The 22,915-nt window shown below is 42.2% G+C and overlaps 1 protein-coding gene across 2 annotated transcripts in view; it reads right to left on the bottom strand.

The window, feature by feature from the left end:
• Positions 1-22,915, bottom strand: part of PCDH11X (protocadherin 11 X-linked) — a 621,910-nt gene that overhangs the window by 102,486 nt on the left and 496,509 nt on the right. The window lies entirely within an intron of this gene.

The raw sequence follows: 22,915 nt of genomic DNA, 5'->3' as shown, positions 1-22,915 counted from the left end.
GATTTTCTACCAGATAGCGGTAAGAGACTTGGCTCTAAAAGCCCCTGATTAAGTTACCTCTCAGCACCAATCCTGAGGTTTTTACCCTTGAGAGTTATGCTTCATGTTCAGACCAACCTGAACGACGTTGGGAAGTCTCAAGTGCCTTCAAACCAGTTATTTTTGGCACCAGAGGAAGACCCTGTGTCTTCAAACATAGGCCATTTGGACTGGGGTTGTGGATTGCTCTGACATTTACAGCCATTGAGAAAGAGGGACCTGGAAAAGCTTCTCAGCTGCAAACCCCTTGGACCCAAGACAACCAGAGACTATAATGTACATTTTCCTTTACCCCTTTGATACTTCCAGCTTATTGCCTGAAAGAGATAACTCTTTGTGAACAATAAAACTTATTTTGAGTTATCTACAGTTTCCTAAAGGAGGGCAAGAAGCAATCCCCTGGGGGAAAGATGTCACGTCCATGCCTCTTTCACTAAGAGCTATAGCCCCCAGGCGCGACGGCACACTAACTCAGAAAGTACAAGGCTTCAAGGACAGGCAGAGGAGCCAGACACATCAACATTAGATAAGGAATCAGGCGAAGACCTAAGTGATATGGAAGGCTCCCAGGGAAGGTGTTAGTGGAACTATGGAGGTCAACAAAAGCCTTTGGTTACAAATTAGAGCAGAAAATACATAGCTCTGATCAGAGCTCCAATCAGAGTGTCTATGTGGGAAAGCTGAGGAGAGAATTCGTGGGAAATGAAATGACTTCATGGCTGCTTATTAATTAGCAAGTTGTTTTCCTAAGAGTTAGTTTAAGCAATGTAGCATTCAAGGGAGAAGCTAGGACTGAATTCTCTGTTTTTTGTTTCAAGTCAAGTCTTGGTTTTTCATTCAAGTATCCTGGAAGCTTTCTATGTTCAAGTTTTACTCATGGACTTACGCTATACATGTGACTTTCTGGCCATCCCTGGACTATATTACATTGGGATTCGCATAAAAAAATTGGAATACTGCCTGGTTATCACCTATTGCTGACCCTTTCCTGGATTATACATCTTCTATCCTTATTCCTGATTTTTCATATATTTTTATGTGTTTTTATAATAAACTCTTTGCTTATACTCTGGACTCTTGTGTGGTTCTGTGGTCATAGGGGTTTCCAGACCTGGGGTGCAACACATAGGGATTTTCCACACAATAACTTTAAGAATATAAAGATGGAAAGTCACCAGGTGGCAATTAGTTCGCTTGCAAATTGGTGCTTGGGGTTTGTTCGTTAATTGAATGTATGTTCTCTGAGAGTTAGCTCCAAGGTGGGATGTGCCACAAGCTCTTACCATTCCTGCTCTTCTAGCTACCTCCACCGCTTTTCTCCCTCTCATATCTTCAGAAAGGTTTGCTGTGTTTTAGGGGGCATTTTTTGAAAGTATAATGTGGAATAGTAATTTATTCAGTGCTGTCAGCTTACAGATCAAGTGATTGAAACCTTGAATTTTCATCAGCTGCCATGATGCCAGGACTACGCTAATAAGGAGACACCAGGCTTTTATCCCTTGCTCTGCGCAAGAGTTATTCATCCTTGGCTTTCTATTCATTCCTTAGTTTTCTCGTTTTGACAGACACTCAAATTATGCATGTATATCAAAGGGGTAAACATTCTAAATAAATAGTGAGGTGTCTACATTTTCTTTTATTTATGTGTGTTACTATCAAGTTAATCACTACAGAGTTACCAGGTGTCACTTCATCAAGGGAAACAAATGTTATGTCAGATGATCTGTCATATTTAGATATATAATTTAAGTTTATGCATTTTTTTTACTAAGATGCCCTCATTAATTTTGTTTTATCATGCTTGAACAATCTTCTACCATGCAAATATTTCCATAATTCCCAAGCTTCTGATCGCTGAGACACGCTCCGCAGGTTAAAATAAAAGATACAGTGACCTCTTACATGAACATGCAAAAGGTTTTACTTCCAAAGTTTGTTATACCCTCAAAGTGGGCTACCAATTGAGAAAGTTGACCATGGCAGACTAGACAGACTTTGCATTTGGAACAGTGTTTCTCAACCTGAGGGTTGGGACCCCCAAGGGGGTCACAAGGGGGTGTCAGTGGGGTTGTCAAGGACCATCAGAAAACACAAGGTGGGTGGATGGCATTCTTGAAGTGACTGGATTGACCTTGAAGGAACTGGAGGTAGTGACAGTCGACCGGGAGCTCTGGCCTGAGCTGGTCCATGAGGTCACGAAGAGTTGAAAATGGCTGAATGAATGAACAACAACAACAACAACAACAACAACAACAACAACAACATGATGATGATTCCTAATAGTAGCAAAATTACAGTTATGAAGTAGCAATGAAAATAATGTTATGGTTGGGTGTCACCACAACATGAGGAACTGCATTAAAAGGTAGCGGCATGAGTAAAGTTGAGAACCACTGGTCTAGATAATATTTTAAACCGTGAAATATTCCTTGAGTTATCCTAAGAATCTATTGGTAACCATGGAAGTCTCCAAGTGTAAACAGAAAAGAGGACAGGATTTGTTTGGCTTGTTGAATGTCTGCGCTAAGGCTGATCGGGCATGTTTTTTCTCTTGCTCAATATATGCCAGTGCACGGGGACTGCCCTTCTGCAAAAGATTCAATATCGTTTGGTTTACCTTGCTGTTTCATGTTGTTTGCCTCATTTTGCTTTATTGATTGCATGGTTGTGGGAGGCTAGAGACAAATAACGTAATAAAGTGCCCTTTGGGGAATGGTCCGGACTTTGTTGAAAGGCAGGCTGGATAATCTAAGCCTTTTTCAGAGTTGGAGCTTCTATCTGCCAGATTTTTGTACACCTGTGCTTTTATATCACTCATGGTCATTTTATTGGCGTCATCATCAGATTTATTTCCTGAAAGTACAACTGAGACAGGAAGCAGTTCTACAATAATCACTGATTTAAGAGGAGTTACAGGCAACATTGAATCAGAACCACTATGTTTTTCTTTATCAAGCTGGCTAGTGGAGATATTTTTTTTCGTGTCAGGAGCAACTTGAGAAATGCCAAGTTGCTTCTGGTGTGAGAGAATTGGCTGTTTGCAAGGACGTTGCCCAGGGGATGCCTGGATGTTTGATATTTTACTATCCTGATGGGAGGCTTCCCTCATGTCCCTGCATGGAGAGCTGGAACTTACAGAGGGAGCTCAACCAGGGGCGGCTCGTCCATTACGCGAAGTAAGCGGTCGCAGAACACTTTTTTTTGCCAGGGGCACAGAGGCGCCTCTGTAAATGCCCCTCGACCGCCACTTGAGGAGCGCCCCCTCAGCTCACAACAGCCCTAGCAGTCCGAGGGAAGCCTTGGCTTTCTTGCTTCACTGCTGGGCGATCCTCTTCCCAAAGGAGCCAGGCCCTTGAGCCTCACCTCGCCCCTCTCGTTCCTGCTCCACCTGTCCACTGGGTGCACGAGCAGAGCCGGCGCTCAATCATTCTCCACGTTCGATCCCTTCCCCATGACCGGCTCCCTTTCCCGATCCCCCGGCGCTCCACCCGCTTCCTCTCCTCTCCCCAATCCGTGGGTGGGCCAAGGGGCGGAGCCGCCGCACCTGGTTCGCTTCAGGTCCAGAGGCATGTCTGAAGACCCCAGCGTGCGCACCAAAAGTTGCCTCTTATCTTTCTCTTCAGCCATTGGGACCAAGAGAGAGAGAAAGAGAGAGAGAGAGAGCCCCTCCGGCTGGAGGTATCTCCCACCTCCGTTCCCTCCTTTTTTTTTGCGCCTACCTTCAGGAAAGGTGGGCATCTCCATCTCTGTCTCTGTCTCTCTCTCTCTCTTGGTCCCAATGGCTGAGGAGAAAGTCAGGAGAAGAGGTGACTTTTGGTGCACATGCCGGGGTCTTCAGGCATGCCTCCAGACCCAAAGTGGGCCAGGCAAGGGAGCAAGTGCGGCAAGTGTAGTTACTGGGATGTATAGTTCACATACAATCAAAGAGCATTCTGAACTCCACCAGTGATGGAAATGAACCAAATATGGCACACAAAACTCCCACGACAAACAGAAAATATATATCAATGACTGGTTGGGGGGGGGGGGGGAGGCGCCAAAATACTGTTTGCTTACCATTGAAAATTACCTAGGGCTGCCTCTGAGCTCAACCCACTCTCCCCGGATTCAAAACACTGACAGAGGAAGCTCAACCTGCGCTATCTGGATTTGGACTGCTGACAGAGGGAGATCAACCCACTCTCTCCAGATTTGAACCACTGACAGAGGGAGCTCAACCCGCACTCTCCAGATTTGAACTGCTGACAGAGGGAGCTCAACCCGCTCTCTGCAGATTCGAACCACTGAAAGAGGGAGCTCAACCCGCTCTCCTCGGATTTAAACTGCTGACAGAGGGAGCTCAACCTCTTTCTAGATTCGAACCGCTGACAGAGGGAGCTCAACCTACTCTTTCCAGGTTCAAATCACTGACAGAGGGAGTTCAACCCACTCTCCCCAGGTTTGAACTGATGACAGAGGGAGCACAACCCATTCTCACCGGATTCAAACTGCTGACAGAGGTGTTCAACCCAAGCTATCCAGATTCGGACTGCTGACAGAGGGAGCTCAACCCGCTCTCCCCAGATTCGAACCACTGACAGAGGGAGCTCATCTCACTCTCTCCGGATTTGAACCACTGTCAGAGAGAACTCAGCCTGCTCTTCCCAGATTCAAACCACTGACAGAGGGAGCTCATCCCATTCTCTCCGGATTTGAACCACTGACAGAGGGAGCTCAACCCGCTCTCCCTGGTGTGAACCACTGACCTGGAGCTCAACCCACTTTCCCTGGATTCAAACCGCTGACAGAGGAAGCTCAACCCACTGTGCCTGGATTCGGACTGCTGACAGAGGGAGCTCAACTCACTCTCCCCAGATTCGAACCACTGACAGAGGGAGCTCATCTCACTCTCTCCGGATTTGAACCGCTGTCAGAGGGAGCTCAGCCTGCTCTTCCCAGATTCAAACCACTGACAGAGGGAGCTCATCCCATTCTCTCCGGATTTGAACCACTGACAGAGGGAGCTCAACCTACTCTCCCCAGATTCAAACCACTGACAGAGGGAGCTCATCCCATTCTCTCCGGATTTGAACCACTGACCTGGAGCTCAACCCACTTTCCCTGGATTAGAACCGCTGACAGAGGGAGCTCAACCCCTTCTCCCCAGATTCGAACCACCAACCTGTCAGTCAGCAGTCCTGCTCTCCCCTCTTCCTCCTCCTCCTCCTCCTCCTCCTCCTCCTCCTCCTCCTCCTCCTCCTCCTCCTCCTCCTCCTCCTCCTCCTCCTCCTCCTCCTCCTCCTCCTCCTCCTGTTGGCACATCACTTGTTCTTCAAGGATTCTCATAAATGAATGCATGTGGATCAAACTGTATGTCAGCAAGTTTCTGCAATATTCAGGAATGTTGTTCACTTGGTCCTGTAGATCTTAACTCATTTGGGCTAATTACATTGTTCCTCTTTATCAATCTCCATTTGCAATCTGGGTTCCTTCCCCTGGTTTCTGCTTATGTAAGGAAGAACACAGTTGTTGTTTCTTTTAAGGGAGGAAAAACGAAGCAAAAAGGAGTGTGGAGCAGTTCCGCTCAGATCTGAAACATATTGGTTTGAGCAAACAATGGGAAATAATGTAAATGCACATTTATCTTCTCTGTCCCTTGTGTAGCATATAACATAATGCAATGCAAGACCGCCACATTGTGATAAGAAGGGGTTTTAAAAGTAAATGTATAAATGTAAATGTTACAAAAATTATAATCTGAGCAAACAACATGTGGCCTGTAATTTTTTTTGTAGTTATTATGGAATTGCAAAGTTATGTTATAACTTCCAAATGACAATGTTCAATATATTATTTTTGCTGTATAATTGCTATAATTTTAGTTGTTGTATATACTCCAGTTTAAGTTACTGTATATAAGCCAATTTTTTTCAGTCATTTTTTCAGGTCTAAAAAAGGCCCCTCAGCTTATACTCGAGCCACGTTTATTTATTATGTTACTCTGTTAATATTATTATTTTATTACATTTATTATTTTACTCTATTTATTATTATTATTACATTTATTATTTTTCTCTATTTACTTAGGCGATCCCTCGTTTTCCGAGGATGATTGTCTTCCAACATTCTTGTGGGTCCGCATGTGGCTGTGGAGCCCTATTCTTGACCTGCATCTTCTTCTGCAGTAAGGGCATTGGTTTCCAGGTGGAAGGCGGTCTCGGTCGGGGTTAGCTTGATGCGCCTTCCTCTTGGCACACTTCTCCCTTTCACCCTCCATTCGTGCCTCTTCAAATTCTGCAGCACTGCTGGTAACAGCTGACCTCCAGCAGGAGTGGTCAAGGGCCAGGACTTCCCAGTTCTCAGTGTCTATGCCAGAGTTTTTAAGGTTGGCTTTGAGCCCATCTTAAAATCTCTTTTCCTGTCCACCAACATTCCGTGTTCCGTTCTTGAGTTCGGAATAGAGCAACTGCTTTGGGAGACGGTGGTCGGGCATCTGGACAACGTGGCCAGTCCAGCGGAGTTGGTGGCGGAGGACTATCGCTTCAATGCTGGTGGTCTTTGCTTCTTCCAGCACACGGACATTTGTCCGCTTGTCTTCCCAGGAGATTTGCAGGATTTTCCGGAGGCAGCGCTGATGGAATCGTTCCAGGAGTTGCATGTGATGTCTGTAGACAGTCCACGTTTGCAGGCATAGAGCAGGGTTGGGAGGACAATAGCTTTATAGACAAGCACCTTGGTATCCCTACGGATGTCCCAGTTCTCAAACACTCTCTGCTTCATTCGGAAAAATGCTGCGCTCGAAGAGCTCAGGCGGTGTTGTATTTCGGTGTCGATGTTGACTTTGGTGGAGAGGTGGCTGCCAAGGTAGCGGAAATGATTGACATTTTCTAATGTTACACTATTAAGCTGCATCTCTGGCATTTTCTCTATTTATTGTTATTATTACATTTTTATTATTTTACTCTAGTTATTATTATTACATTTATTATTACTTTATTGTTATTAGTTATTACATTTACATTATTTTGCTCTATTATTATTAATTTTATTATTTTACCTCATTTATTATTATTACATTTATTATTTTACTCTATTCATTATTGTTATTGCATTACCATTATTTTGCTTTCTTTCTTTATTATTATTATAACATGTGTTCTTTTACTCTATTTTTATTATTACATTTATTATTTTACTCTATTATTCGTTATTATTACATTTCCACTACTTTATGCATTATTGCAATTATTACATTTATTATTTCATTCTCTTTATTATTATTGGAAGGATACGTAAGCACATTTACATTGAAGAAGGTTAGAATAATGGTTTAATCGGAGATGGACAGTCTTATCTTAAATTACAGTATTATGTAAATATTCAAAAACTTTTAACCTATTGATGCCTCAATTAATGTAATTTTATGGATATCTATTTTTATTTTGAATTTTACTCGTAGCTTATACTCGAGTCAATATGTTTTCCCAGTTGTTTTTGTGGTCAAATTAGATGCCTCGTCTTATATTCGGGCTGGCTTATACTCGAGTATATACGGTACATTTGTAGTCACGTGGAATATATGATCCCAATACTAAAATGTGTTTTGTATTACAGTGCAGTCATGCGGCATTCTGGTATATTCAAAAATATTTTTGCTACTTTTGAATTCTAGCTCTGGAAACACTGTGAAAAAAGAGCATGCTTCTCTGTTTCGTTACATGTGTGTGGCACATAACATTTTACAAACACATAGAATCATAGAATCAAAGAGTTGGAAGAGACCTCGTGGGCATCCAGTCCAACCCCATTCTACCAAGAAGCAGGAATATTGCATTCAAATCACCCCTGACAAATGGCCATCCAGCCTCTGCTTAAAAGCTTCCAAAGAAGGAACCTCCACCACACTCTGGGGCAGAGAGTTCCACTGCTGAATGGCTCTCACAGTCAGGAAGGTCTTCCTCGTGTTCAGATGGAATCTCCTCTCTTGTAGTTTGAAGCCATTGTTTCGCAAGGGAAGCAGAAAACAAGCTTGCTCCCTCCTCCTCCCTGTGGCTTTCTCTCAAATATTTATACATGGCTATCATATCTCCTCTTATCCTTCTCTTCTTCAGGCTAAACATACCCAGCTCCTTAAGCCGCTCCTCATAGGGCTTGTTCTCCATACCCTTGATCATTTTAGTCGCCCTCCTCTGGACACATTCCAGCCTGTCAATATCTCTCTTCAATTGTGGTGCCCAGAACAGAGTGTTACAAGAAACTGTGACGGCTTCTAGCTTAGGTCTGAAGCTGTCAGGTTTTACAATGTATTGTAATGTAATATAGCTGAGTCATGCACTGTTAATAGTCTTCTATTGGAAATGATGAGTCATGCATTAACTGTATATAGAACTTCTTTTGGGGAATGTGTTCTGGCCTAGTCCAGGTGATTGTGAATGATGTAATCCTGGGTATGAGTTAAGTTAATGAGTTGGAAACCAATCAGAGATTGCTATGTGTAATTGTATAGAACTGTATATAAGGAAGTCATGTACAGTGTATTCTCTCTCCTTGTGCTGTGATGTTGTTCATCGAAGGCTATATGTAATTAAAAGAACCTGTCTGCTAAGACAAGATATAACTGTATGCTGTGGTAAGTTTGTAATGTCATCTAGACTGGGGGAAAGGCAATGGTAAAACTGACAATGTCCGGGCATGTGCTCAAGTGTCTGTAAAAGGTTCCAGAGTGGCTTCAGGCTGTGGAAGAAGTTGACTGAAAATATTGTGCAGGAAGAAGCTACTGGAAAGCACTGAAGTTGTGCAACTGGTCTGCTGCTGAATTGTGAAATTAATACCAACAGAAGCTGTCGTACAAATTGCAGGAAACATTACAATTGACTAGCTAGCCCTTGGTCTGGTCCAGCGAAATATTCCAGAGACCATTTGCAAATATGTTATGTTCCTTTAATTAAATAAAAACCTCAATCTTCATATAAACCTCATTAAAATTCTATAAGCAGTGAACTAAAAGAAGATGACATTTTAATGGGTCCTCCAATCACCTTCATATAATTGCAGTTTTATAATGTTATGTCTGTTGTTAACAACATTACACTCATTGAGCTGCATATCTAAGGGCAGACTGATGGCAACACAGATGCTGGGAAAATGCCAACACAGCCCGCATCTGTATTCATTCTCACTCTTATTATAGCTGCTTCCGATCAAGCTTGCCTTTATGGCGTTGGCATTCGAAAGGGGAAAAAATAACTATCTTCGGCATGCTTTATTAATACACGAAAGATATTTTTATAATTCCACCATGGATATATATTTATTCTCATGATGTTCATGTTCTAGTTTCGTATAATTAGTTCTACTTGTGAAAATGGATCGGGGGCAGTAAATGAAGTAAGAAAATAGCCTTTTCTTTGAGATGTTGCTTTCTGGAAAGGATCAAAGCTGTTTTGTAGAGTGAATTTTTCATCATACCACAATATTAGTTTGCAAGCAGTGATCGCTGATGGCATCTTCACCCCAGTTCAGTACAGAATTCCAACAGAAATACCAGGCTTCTTTCTTTTTAATCTTTCTTTCTGTCTTGTTTAAGGTAAAGGTAAAGGTTTTCGCCTGACATGAAGTCCAGTCATGTCCGACTCTGGGGTGTGGTGCTCATCTCCATTTCTAAGCCGAAGAACTGGCATTGTCCGCAGACACCTCCAAGGTCATGTGGCTGGCATGACTGCATGGAGCACCTTTACCTTCCTGTCGAAGAGATGCATATTGATCTATTCTCAATTGCATGTTTTCAAACTGCTAGGTTGACAGAAGCTGGGGCTGACAGCAGAAGCTCACGCCACTCCCCAGATTTGAACCTGCAACCTTTTGGTCAACAAGTTTAGTAGTTCAGAGGTTTAACCCACTGTGCCACTGGGAGCTCCGCGCCATGTTTGAAAGGGGGGAAATGGGTTAGTTTAGTGGTTCTCAAATTGTGCTACACTCAGCCCTTAGAGCTCTGCAAAGCACCATCAGGGGCTCTGTAGGGGCCCAGTGTCCATAATTTCCATGAACAACTTTTCCTTCAAAAAGGCTCCAGTGTTTTAAAGGTGTGAGAACTCCTATATTAGTTGATAAGAAACTGTCACGATGCCAGGGCTCTACCTTATTCAGGTAGAGATGAACCAAACAAACTCCCAGTTTGTGGAAAACAATTTAATTAAGACAGCACTTACTTTCTGGCTGTTTTAATAGTCCAAGACATAAAGATAGCACTCAGCCACAGAATATACAACAAAAACTCATAGAAAAAGCTACACCGTAGATAAAGGGTCCAGTCCAGTGGTCAAATGCCAAGAATTCAATGAGCAATGTCCAGGGATCAAGAGTCTATGCTGTAGTCAGAAGCCAGTCCAGAGATTCAAGGTTCCAGGGTTCCAAGAGTACAGGAGACAGGTCAGGATATCGAAACTCCATAAACCTGGGGGAAAACCAGCAGCATCTACCACCAAAATAAGACAAATACTTTTCTCCCAAAGATCAGTCCCAAGGCTAGCTCCTTATATCCAGAAACACCCACTGCAACCTATCTCTTGCATGCCTCCACCTTTAATTGCTTTCACCCATGAACTCTTACTTACAGATTACTCAACCCTTTAGAACTAAGACTTACATTAACCCTTCCATCACCAACTGCTAGGCCTACCATCACCAACCACCATCAATTGCAGGATATGATACATGACAGAAACACAGTTTGGATTAGAGGTGTGTGCGGTACCCGTTTCTCCCATTTCATTCGTTCGTTCATTCCTTTTGTTTCGGGTGGGAGCACAAAATGGGAACCCATCCCTTGGAATGAAAATAAACTTGGGGTGGGCATTGGGCTGTGTGTGTGTGGTGTGTGGAGCATCTTTGACATTTGGCAGGAAGAAATGGTGCCTTGCCCTGCCTCCCTCCTGCTGCTGCTCCTGGAGAAAGAAAAAAAATCCCTAAAAATTGGGGGATGACCCAAAGGTTATAAAACTTGGTGGGCTAAGAGTGGTAGATGTGCCCTCTATGTGTAGCAATTTTCACCCCTGTAGCCTTAAAACTGAGGGTCAAGGGGAGCCTGGGGAAATCTGCCCATAGGATCAGAAATTTTCTTTTTCTTTTCTTTTCTTTTTGGATGCAGAATGAAAACGCCCCATTCGGAAAGTACCCATTTTTGGAAGTTGCACGAAAAGGAAAACAAGGACCTTATGAATAAAGAAAACAGAAAAGAATAGTGATTCTATACAAATGCACAAGTCTAGTTTGGATTAATTTCATTTTTGTGGCCATAAGGGTGGGGGATCGGGTGGCAGGGTCCAAGAGGGTTGGCCTTTACACATTGGGGATGTGGAGATTTGCAGATTGGTAGTGGACATTCACAGTCACTGATCCAAGGCTGATCAGCGGGAGAAAGGCTGCATCTTCCAGGAAAATTGATGGCAAGGCCCTTGCCCAATCAAGATACTGGCTGAATGTTTGGCCATCCAATTGGGGGTGGGGGGGGGTATACATTCAGACTAGGCCCCTCTGTCACAGTTCTAGTTCATGGCAGTGCTTCGCTTAATGCTGGAGGAGCCAAGGTTGTCAGCTGATGAATTTGGGGAGCACTCCTTCAGGCTCAGAATACTAATATTAGTTACTGACTCGAACCCATTTTTTCAAATGAAGTAGAGAGCGTTTGAGGACCGGGACATCCGTAGGGATACCAAGGTGCTTGCTAATAAAGCTATTGCCCTCCTAACCCTGCTATATGCCTGCAAGACGTGGGCTGTCTACAGACATCACATGCAACTCCTGGAATGATTCCATCAGTGCTGCCTCCGAAAAATCCTACAAATCTCTTGGGTAGACAAGTGGATAAATGTCAGCGTGGTGGAAGAAGCAAAGACCACCAGCATTGGAGTGATGGCCCTCCGCCGTCAACTCCACTGGACTGGCCATGTTGTCTGGATGCCCAACCACTGTCTCCCAAAGCAGTTGCCCTATTCTGAACTCAAGAGCAGAAAATGGAATGTTGGAGGACAGGAAAGAGATTTAAAGATGGGCTCAAAGCCAACCTCAAAAACTGTGGCATAGACATCGAGAACAGGGAAGACCTGACCCTTGAATGCTCCAGCTGGAGGTCAGCTGTGACCAGCAGTGCTGTAGAATTTGAAGAGGCACAAATGGAGGGCAAAAGAGAGAAGCTTGCCAAGAGGAAGGCGCATCAAGCCAACACCAACCGGGACCACCTTCCATCTGGAAACCAATGCCCTCACTGTGGGAGAAGATGCAGATCAAGAATAGGGCTCCACGGTCACCTACGGACCCACCTCCAGGACACCGATCTTGGAGGACCATCATCCTCGGACAACGAGGGATCATCTAAGTAAGTAAGGAAGGGAGGCTTCTCTCATGTCCCCGCATGGGGAGCTGGAGCTGGCAGAGGGAGCTCATCCGTGCTCTTTCCAGATTCAAACCTCTGATTTGTCTCTCTTCAGTCCTGCCGGCACTAGGTTTTAACCTTTTTGGGGGGATGAGCAAGTGTACCTGACATCTGGCATATAAAGGAAAAGCTAGCACACTTCCTAGCACGGGGTTGCAATATGGGTTCCTAGGAGAAAGGTTTTCCTAAAAGCATGCAGTCTGGTGTACTATCCAAATATCTAGCAGATGTACAATGAAACACACAGCTGTTTAAAACTGAAGAAAATTCAGTCCATTAATTAAAAAAAACATATTGAGTGATTCAAGAAATGAATGACTAAGCAGATCAACACTCAAAGACTCAAATCCAGGTATATAATTTGCCCAACTGTATTTGCTTTGCTATGAAACACCCATGTTGGAGAAGGGAAAAAATACTGTTTGATTTCAACCGAGTCTGCAGAAAAGAAAGCCCCAGAAAGGTTATAGCCAATCTTGTAAAAGTCAAGATAATTTTAGTGTTGTGAATCACTCTTGTATCTGATTAGAGGTCATTATCTCCCAAGCCTGGTTGAACAATAGCTCCTGATAGCTTGATAGAAACATCTCATTCCTTGTGGATTCCTCAAAAGCCAGAAATCAACTCCAAGGTCATTTAATCCGCCTTCCCGGCATAGTCTTTTTCCCTTTAGAAAGACTATTTCACAAGTAGTTACAATTTCAAAAGATGCTTACAATAAAATAGGATAGAGCAAGGGAGAGGAATAGGAAGAGAGGAAATAATTTTCCAGCTATTTTCATGTGTTCCAGTTTAACAGAAATATTTTGTTAAAGATAAAAGAGGAGAGATACTTTCAAATAACCTGTGAAAAAGAGACAATGTGAAGCATGCTTATATTTATATATTACACTATAACCTGGAGCAGTTATTTAGATGCCCCTAGATATCTAGATCTAGGGAAGTAATGCTCCCCATGCTCTATTCCGCTTTGGTTAGACCACACCTGGAATATTGTGTCCAATTCCGGGCACCACAATTCAAGAGAGATATTGACAAGCTGGAATGTGTCCAGAGAAAGAGGGCGACTAAAATGATCAAGGGTCTGGAGAACAAGCCCCATGAGGAGCGGCTTAAGGAGCTGGGCATGTTTAGCCTGAAGAAGAGAAGGATGAGAGGAGATATGATAGCCATGTATAAATATGTGAGAGGAAGCCACAGGGAGGAGGGAGCAAGGTTGTTTTCTGCTTCCCTGGAGACTAGGACACGAAACAATGGCTTCAAACTACAAGAAAGGAGATTCCACCTGAACATGAGGAAGAACTTCCTGACTGTGAGAGCCGTTCAGCAGTGGAACTCTCTGCCTCGGAGTGTGGTGGAGGTTCCTTCTTTGGAAGCTTTTAAACAGAGGCTGGATAGCCATCTGTCAGGGGTGATTTGAATGCAATATTCCTGCTTCTTGGCAGAATGGGGTTGGACTGGATGGCCCATGAGGTCTCTTCCAACTCTTTGATTCTATGATTCTATGATTCTATGATCTCTAGAAGTTTATTTAGGGTAGTGTTTCTCGGTGTTTCTTAGGGTCGCCAAAGGCTATCAGAAAACACAATATTTCTATTGGTCATGGGGGTTCTGTGTGGGAAGTTTGGCCCAATTCCCTCATTGGTGGGGTTCAGAATGCTTTTTGATTGTAAGTGAACTATAAATCCCAGCAACTACAATTCACAAGTGTCCAGATCTATTTTCCCCAACCTCCACCAGTGTGTGGGCATATTGCGTATTCGTGCCAAGTTTGGCCCAGATCCATAATTGTTTGAGTCCATAGTGCTCTCTGGATGTAGGTGAACTACAACTCCAAAAGTCAAGATCAACGCCCACCAAAACCTTCCGGTATATTCCGTTGTGCATGGGAGTCCTGTGTGCCAGATTTGGTTCAATTCCATTGTTGGTGGGGTTCAGAATGCTCTTTGATTGTAGGTGAACTATAAATCCCAGCAACTACAATTCACAAGTATCAAGATCTATTTTCCTCAAACTCCACCAGTGTTTGGGCATATTGAGTATTTGTGCCAAGTTTGGTCCAGATCCATCATTGTTTGAGTCCACAGTGCTCTCTGGATGTAGGTGAACTACAACTCCAACACTCAAGGTCAATGCCCACCAAACCAGTATTTTCTGTTGTGCATGGGAGTTCTGTATGCCAAGTTTGGTTCAATTCCATTGTTGGTGGAGTTCAGAATGCTCTTTAATGGTAGGTGAACTATAAATCCCAGCAACTACAACTCCCAAATGACAAAATCAATCCCCTTTGGTGTCAATCAAGCAGTATTCAAATTTGAGCATATTGGGTATTGTGCCAAATTTGGTCCAGTGAATGTAAATACATCCTGCATATCAGATATTTACATTACAACTCATAATAGTAACAACAAAAATAATGTTACGGTTGGGGGTCACCACAACATGAGAAACTGTATTAAGGGGTGACAGCATTAGGAAGGTTGAGAAACACTGACCTATTGTAAATGTTTTTCCCCCTTTGAAATCCCATATCCCATTTCATAAGATCCCTGGGCCTGCCAGTCTCTCCTCATTTTGCAAGGAATGCTGGATAAAAAAAGTATTGAATTCTTCCCTGCCCCATAATCCTATTCTGGAAAGATGTTGATACGTTTGTGAGTCTGGTTATATAAGATGACTCGGTAACCAATTGCACTCTTATCCTTTTTCTTTGAGGTCGGAATAAGGCAGCTTAGCTGTGCTCTTGCATGACTCATTAATTTGCATTCTAATGTTGTATGCTTAGGCATCGATTTATGATCCATGCTGTTTGGTGACCTACACCTGAGGCATAAAAACTGATTTTTATGCTTTAAATTTATACTTGGAGGGAAAAAAAGAGGTGGAGTTGGAGAGAAAGAGAAGAAAAATATCTAGAAAGGTTAAGTTCAAAGTCCTTGCTTTGAGTTTGCTCAGCAGTAAAGAAATTCAAACAGAACAGGATTAATTATAGTCTTTGAAAGGATATATATAACATCGTTCGTGGACAACAAGTTAAACATGAGCCAACAATATGATGCAGCAGCTAAAAAAGCCAATGGGATTGTGGGCTGCAACAAAAGGAGTCTAGTGTCAAGGGGAGTCATGGTGCCTCTCTATTCTGTTTTGGTTAGACCTCACCTGGAATATTATGTCCAATTCTGGGCAAAGCAATTAAAAAGAGATGTCGATAAGCTGGAAAGTATCTAAAGGAGGGCAACTAAAATGATAAAAGGTCTGGAGACCATCAATCCTTCTGAAGAAGAAGAGGAAGAGGAAGAGGAAGAGGAAGAAGAAGAAGAAGAAGAAGAAGAAGCAACAACTTATGCTTGGCTTCCCATTTTCATCACAGAAGCAACTTTAGAAGAACATGATCAGTCCCACCTAAGAATCTTTCCACTCTTACCCCATTAAACCAGGTCATTACTGTTGGTTAGGATCAGTTCTAAAACAATTGATTCCCTAGGTTGTTATAGGCTTTTGGGGCTTGTAATGAATCTAACCTTTTGCCAGGAAGGCTGAAGCCTGGAAAGTCAGTAGCTGACATGTTGAGAGATAGGCAGGAGAGCTAAGAGGCAAGAGGGAGGAGTCAGCCGACTCCTGATTGGCTAGAGCAATCAGGGGAGGAGTTAGCTTTTAGAGGGAAAAAAGGCTGTGTCTTTTTGACAAGCTGGGGAGAAGAGCTTTAAACATCGAAGAGTGTAGAAGTATATTTAGGAAGAGGGAGCTGAGAGGAATTTAGACAGGGAGGGAAAACTTTTGAAGTGAGCCTTGGAGCTAGAGCATAGGAAAGGCAAAGGTTCCTGGTTCACTGTACTTAGAAGGGTCAGTGAAGGAAAGCCTATTTTGCTCTGTGAGGCAGTCAGTGGACTGATCTCAGGGACACACTGTGTCAGTGAAGTGATCAGTGTGAAGCAAGAGACTCACAAGAAACAAAAGTTTAAGTCTTGAGAGAAGACTGCTTGTCTAACCAGCTAAGCTTCAGTCAGCGCATTAAGATTTTGTACCACTCTTATTAAGAGTTGATTTGTTCACCAAGTTTGAAATAAACCTGTTTCTAATTTCATCTTAAACTGGTGTCTGCCTTGGTCTGTCACAATCATCAGATCTCAGCAAGTCTAAAGACAATTTAAATTCAGTCCAGTCAGTAAGAGAAGCAGTCACTGAAGAAGAACAAGGGCTTGAATACACTTTACCTATTTCACATTCACACTTATGTTTTCCTCAGACATTTAATTGAGTTGGTGGCTGCGAATCTACCTAATACATCGGTCATTAACATCGTTAATACAGTTGGTCACTTAATAATATTATTGAGGTAGGATAAGAGAGTCCTTTCCCCCTCGCCATAGTCAATTATTTTTAGTATATTGGTGTACAACGTTTAATACATCCTACAAAGTAGTGTCCAGCTGAACGTTAATGCTTCACACTGGTGGGCAGCGGATGAGATTGCTTGTCCCCCCTGCCAAGATTGTCCTTGATCCCCTTTACACTGTTGGGCGGTGGTGGGATTGCCTTCCCCCCTGCCCAAGATTATGCTTATCTCCTTTACAGGGCTGTATAGCCATGTCCTAGAAGCATTCTCTCCTGATGTTTTGCCTGCATCTTTGCAGGCATCCTAAGAGGTTGTGAGATGATTCCCTCATAGCCTCTTCTATCTTATGGACAATGACATTGCCAGCAAGGCAACTAAGGAATTTACTTCCATTGAAACTCTTACAAATTCCTTTAGAACTGCTTGGATATTGTTCCTAAGTTGAATTCAAATCTTATTATAGGTGAATTGTTGGCAGAACACAACAAAAACCCAGCAACAATAATCCCAACATATTGTCATGGTTAACAGGACTTATAAGCTTCTTACTTGTTCTTGACACATTTTTATATCAGAACGCTTTGCTCAAATGAATGACGAATCAAAAACAGTTTCCTTGTGTCTGCATTGTTGAAAAAAGACATAACAGAGAGGCAAGGTTTACCTTGAAAGAGCCAAAGAAAGTCAAATAGCAGCAACAACAAATTGGAGGAATGTAGTCTCTGTGGAATGTGGATATGTTCCAAATCAGTCTGGTTTCTCCAGATAAAGCAATTGCTTTCAAATAGTGTAAACATCTGTAATGTCTACTAGACGTCACCACTGAGTGAGCGATAGAACAAGTAAATATAACTTCTGCAGCGATAACACAGAAATATCAGAGTTTACTTTTAAAGCATTTGAAGAGAACATCCTTCTGTTTCTGAGGGATAGTGCAACAAGCAAGCTTAGAAAAAGGATCACTGGTTTAGATGGATCTGCTTGGCAATCCTGTCACTAACAACATGTATCTATTAGGGCTGGGCGGTTTTGTTCGTTAATTTTGTAATTCGTTATTGATTTGTATTTAAATTAGCTTACGATCCAATATTGAGCCATGCAGGAGCAACTAAAAATCGAAACGAATTTTTCAATTTATTTCGTAATTGTTTCGTAATTGGTTCGAAATTGTTTCGAAATCATTTCGAAATTGTTTCCGTATGTCTGGTGCAAGTTTTATAGTTGTTGTTTGTTTTATCAGTGATAAAAAAAAATAAATTATCACACCAACAGTCAACAACAGAGGGAGAAGGAAGCTTCAGAAGTCCCCCCTGTCCCATTTGGAGGGTTTTTTTAGCGTATTGCGCAATTGCGTCCGCCATTAACAAATCAATTCGAAATTTATGAAATTTCGTAAATAACGAATTTTTTTAAAGAAAAAAATCGGAATTCTTTTAAAAAACTAAACGCAATGGACCCCCTAAAAACGAAATGAGTTTAGAAACAAATTTTTCCGTTGTTACCCAGCCCTAGTATCTATTATACAAATTACTTTTGCATATTTAAAGGATTTCACATATTGTCATGTTTAAGGTAGGTCAGTGCAAATTCAGAAGCGGAGGCATAGAAAAATGTATCACCAAACTCAGCAAGAGCTGAGCTCGCTCAGAGCTCAATTCCATTGCCAAGACATAATATATTTCACACTTGCATTCAAATTTACCCAAATTCAAAATGGTATGGAGAATACAGAAAGAGTAGGTCAATATGTACTATGGATTTTGATTTATGTTTATGTGATCACTAAATGGAATGCATGAGCAAATGGCAATAAAATTCATATTCAGATTTACAATCACATTTTATGGAGTGTCTGCCTAATTGTATTGTCAAAGGTGTGCATTTTGTAATAATTCTTGCAAAAAAATACATATTGTTGAAAAAGTTATGGACAAGATCCAACTCATTGTCACTAGATTGAAAAGCTCTGGCAGTGAACTTCTGAAGAAACTGGGGGCGCTTCCTGACAGCGTCTAAATGTGGGTTTAAAAAGTGGGTTTGAAAATCCTGAGACCTCCCCTGCCACCCTCACACCTTCCTTTTTAGTGGATTTTACAAATCCACAAGATGGATGAGGGACGGGGACATCTGGCAGAAGTTTTATAAAAAATCAAAATGCACATATCTGCTCATGCAGATATGTACACACAAGCAGATTTCTTATTCTCTCGCTTCACCCAACTGTACAGGTGGGCTCTCACCTCAAGATGCAGAGCCAACTTTTAAAAATGGGGCTACAAAGTGGAGTCCATGACATGCGAGTGTGGAGAAGAGCAAACTGCCTTGAGTCGCCGATTGGCTGAGAAAGGGGGCATACAAATACAGTAAATAAAATTATAATAAATAAATAAATAAATACTACAATGCTGCCTGAGCCCTGCCACATGCACAATGGAGGACCTTCTTATAGCAACACCAGAGGCACTCCAAGTGGCCAGCTACTGGTCAAAGGACATTTAGAAGAATGCATTTAAAAAAAAAACTTTGTGTTTTCTCAAATACATCACAATTGTACCGTTGGTTCACTCCTGACACAATAAATAGATAAATAACCCAACTGTAAATTCAAGCTCTGTTTACTATTATAAAGATCAGAAGAAAGGAATAATTGCAGAGAGTTCTAGTGGGTTTGCTTTCCAACTGTGCTTCTGTTTAGCCACATGTGTGTCAATGGCTCCATTTTTTGATAGCTCAATCAGCTATTTCAAGCTTTTGAAATGTGCACATGCACTGGAGCAGTCCACACAAGAGGCTTAGAAGGAAAGCACATGTTTTGCATGACTGCAGGGGCATACAATCATGTGAAGATGCACATTTTTTGGACAGAATCGGGGTTTAAGAGCACCTTTTGAACACTTTCAGAAGTTAACCCAATTCAGTGTGCAGTTTCCCAAAATTATTTAGCTCCCCTCTTTATGTCCTGGTTTCTTCCAGGTTTTTAGGCATGTGTAGAAGGAACCTGGGTGGAGAGCGTAGGAGGAGGCATCCAGCGTGAAGCTCTACTTAAGCATGTATGTTCACCACCTGGCTCCACTATAACTGCTGGCAAAAGAAGGCACGAAAGCTCTAGTTTAGTAAGCATGGAAAATGCATAATTGCTCACACAACCAGAAGTTGCAAGCAAATGTGTTACATGTGTAATTATATAATGTACTAGTCGTCCCCTGCCACGTGTTACTGTGGCCCAGTCTTTGTATATGTGTTTTGTGTGTGTATATATGTGTATATGTGTGTTTGCATATATATGTGTGGCTTTATGCATGCGTTGTAATGTATTTTTTGTTTTTTGGCTTTTAAAGTCTCTTTTGCTGTGTTTTTCAGTGTTTTTATGAGTGATGGTCATTTGTTGGCCTGATACGTGGATTGTGTCTATATTTGGTGTCAATTTGTCCAGTGCTTTTGAGTTATGTTAATCCCACAAACAAATATTACATTTTTATTTATATAGATTATACTATATGTCCCCTGCTACATGTTGCTGTGGCCCAGTCTATGCATATGTGTTTTGTGTGTATCTATATTTGTGTAGGGTAAAGGTAAAGATTTTCCCTTGATGTGTCTGACTGGGGGTTGGTGCTCATCTCCATTTCTAAGCCAAAGAGCCAGCGTTGTCCGTAGACACCTCCAAGGTCATGTGGCTGGCATGATTAAATGGAGCGCTGTTACCATCCTGCCAGAGCGGTACTTATTGATCTACTCACATTTGCATGTTTTAGATTGCTAGGTTGGCAGAGGCTGGGGCTAACAGTGGGAGCTCATGTTGCTCCCTGGATTTGAACCTGCGACATGTGTGTGTGTGTGTGTGTGTGTGTACTGTGTTTTTGCATGCGCAAAACCATACACACACACACACATATGGTTTTGCGCATGCGTTGTAATGTATTTTTTGTTTTTTTAGCTTTTAATGTCTCTTCTGCTGTGTCCAGTGGTTTTTGAGTTATGTTAATCCCACTAACGAACATTACATTTTTATTTATATAGATATGTATAATGAATATTCATGTATAAGTATTACAACATATATATTGGAGGGAGTAAATGTATAATCACTTGCACAGCCAGGATTTGCACCCAAAATTTCATCTGAATCCAATAACATCAGGCTTGTGTACAATGTAGACTTGTTTGGACACAAATTAACATTATTGAATTCAGATGTAATCAAGTATAAGGGTTGAGTTTAAGGGGATTTCACAAACTTTTATAGAACTTAAGATATTCTCTACGTGGGGTTGCCCTTGAAGACTGTTCGGAAACTTCAACTAGTCCAGCGAGCGGCAGCCAGATTGCTCACTGGAGCGACATACAGGGAGCACACCACCCCCCTGCTGTGTCAGCTCCACTGGCTGCCGGTTCAATTCCGAGCACAATTCAAGGTGCTGGTTTTGACCTACAAAACCCTGTACGGTTCCGGCCCAGTGTATCTGTCTGAACGTATCTCCCTTTACGTCCCACCTCGGAGTTTGAGATCATCTGGGGAGGCCCTGCTCTCGACCCCACCACTGTCACAAGTGAGGCTGGTGGGGACGAGAAGCAGGGCCTTCTCAGTGGTGGCCCCTCACCTGTGGAACTCACTCCCGGGGGAAATCAGAGCATCATCATCCCTCCTCTCCTTTAGGAGGAGGGTGAAGACATGGTTATGGGACCAGGTCTTTGGGCAACTAGGCAATTAAATAAGACAATTAAATAAGACAATCAGACGAACAAGATCAGCAGGATTGTCGAAGTGGAATCAAAAACAGATCTATGAGTTAGTGTACACTGACAGGGTAGGAGGAAGAATTAGGTTTGTATTGATTTTATTGATTTTATGGATTTTATTGATTTCATCGAGATAATTGCATGAATTGTGGTAACTATGAATTGTTGTACTTTTGTGATGATTGTTTTGTGTGGCAGGCATCTAAGTGTGCCTTTGCTGTTATAAGCCGCCCTGGGTCCCCTGCGGGGTGAGAAGGGCGGGGTACAAGAACCCCAAATAATAATAATAATAATAATAATAATAATAATAATAATAATAATAATTCAATGTTCAGACTCATGAAAGAATGTTCGGATTGACAAACAGCATTTGTCTTGAATGGAAAAAAACCCAGGAGGGTTTCACAAATTTGCTTGAGATGGAACAGGATAGGTGATTTCGTACTTATAGTAGGACCCGTCATGAACTTTACATTTCAACATTTGTTTGCTTCTTTATACACTAATATATAACTCTAAGAACTAGACACATTAGAATAGAAAGGGACACAGTTGGGTCTCCTTCAATCAGAAGTCAAAATAGAAATAAAGAAATGAAGAACGAATCACTGTCAGAGTCATTGTATAGCTCGACAAAGGAGGCATCCTAGGTGTTTTAATTCCCTAAATCCTTTCTGCAAGGAGAATAGGTGCCATTTTACCATCAGCTGCCTTGTATGGAAGCAATGTCTTAGAAATAAAGCACCATGCTATTATTTATATCCCGTTACTGAGAGAAGCCTATATAAAAATAATGCTATGCCAGCCAAAGTGGTGCGGCTGACAGGTATAGAGCTTCGAAATATTGCAGCAATTAGAGAATTTGGCTTTAAGGAAACACATGCACCTACACAGGCAAACACACGCCAGGTTTAAGTATCTCAAGTGATAGAGCTGCCAAGGTTTGTAGCAACTGCTGAGGCAGCAGCGTATTTGCAAACAAAGATAATGTTCCCTGGTGGATATGAGTCTTCAAACAATATAGCCCCATGAATCAAATCTGGGGGAAGACCATAGCTCAATAGCAGAGCACATGCTTTGCATGCAACAGTTCCAGAATAATTTCTCAGAATTTCCACTATGATTATCTCAGCTACAGAGATCTACAGAGATCCACAGAGATACACGCGGGAACACTTCAGCAAGCAAGAGTCCAAAAGTGGCAGGCAAAAACCGAGAACCTCAATCAATGGGTGGTACCAAATAAGAGACTCCCTCCTGGGCACACAGAAAACTAGGTGACTTGGAAGGCACTGAACAGAACACTCTGGCACCACGAGATGCAGAGCCAACCTTAAGAAACGGGGCTACAAAGTGGAGTCCACGACATGCGAGTTTGGAGAAGAGCAAAC

This window comes from Anolis sagrei, chromosome 10 (assembly GCF_037176765.1).
Source record: "Anolis sagrei isolate rAnoSag1 chromosome 10, rAnoSag1.mat, whole genome shotgun sequence".
In the NCBI taxonomy this organism is placed as follows: domain Eukaryota; kingdom Metazoa; phylum Chordata; class Lepidosauria; order Squamata; family Dactyloidae; genus Anolis; species Anolis sagrei.
This window is presented reverse-complemented; position numbering and strand designations above follow the sequence as displayed.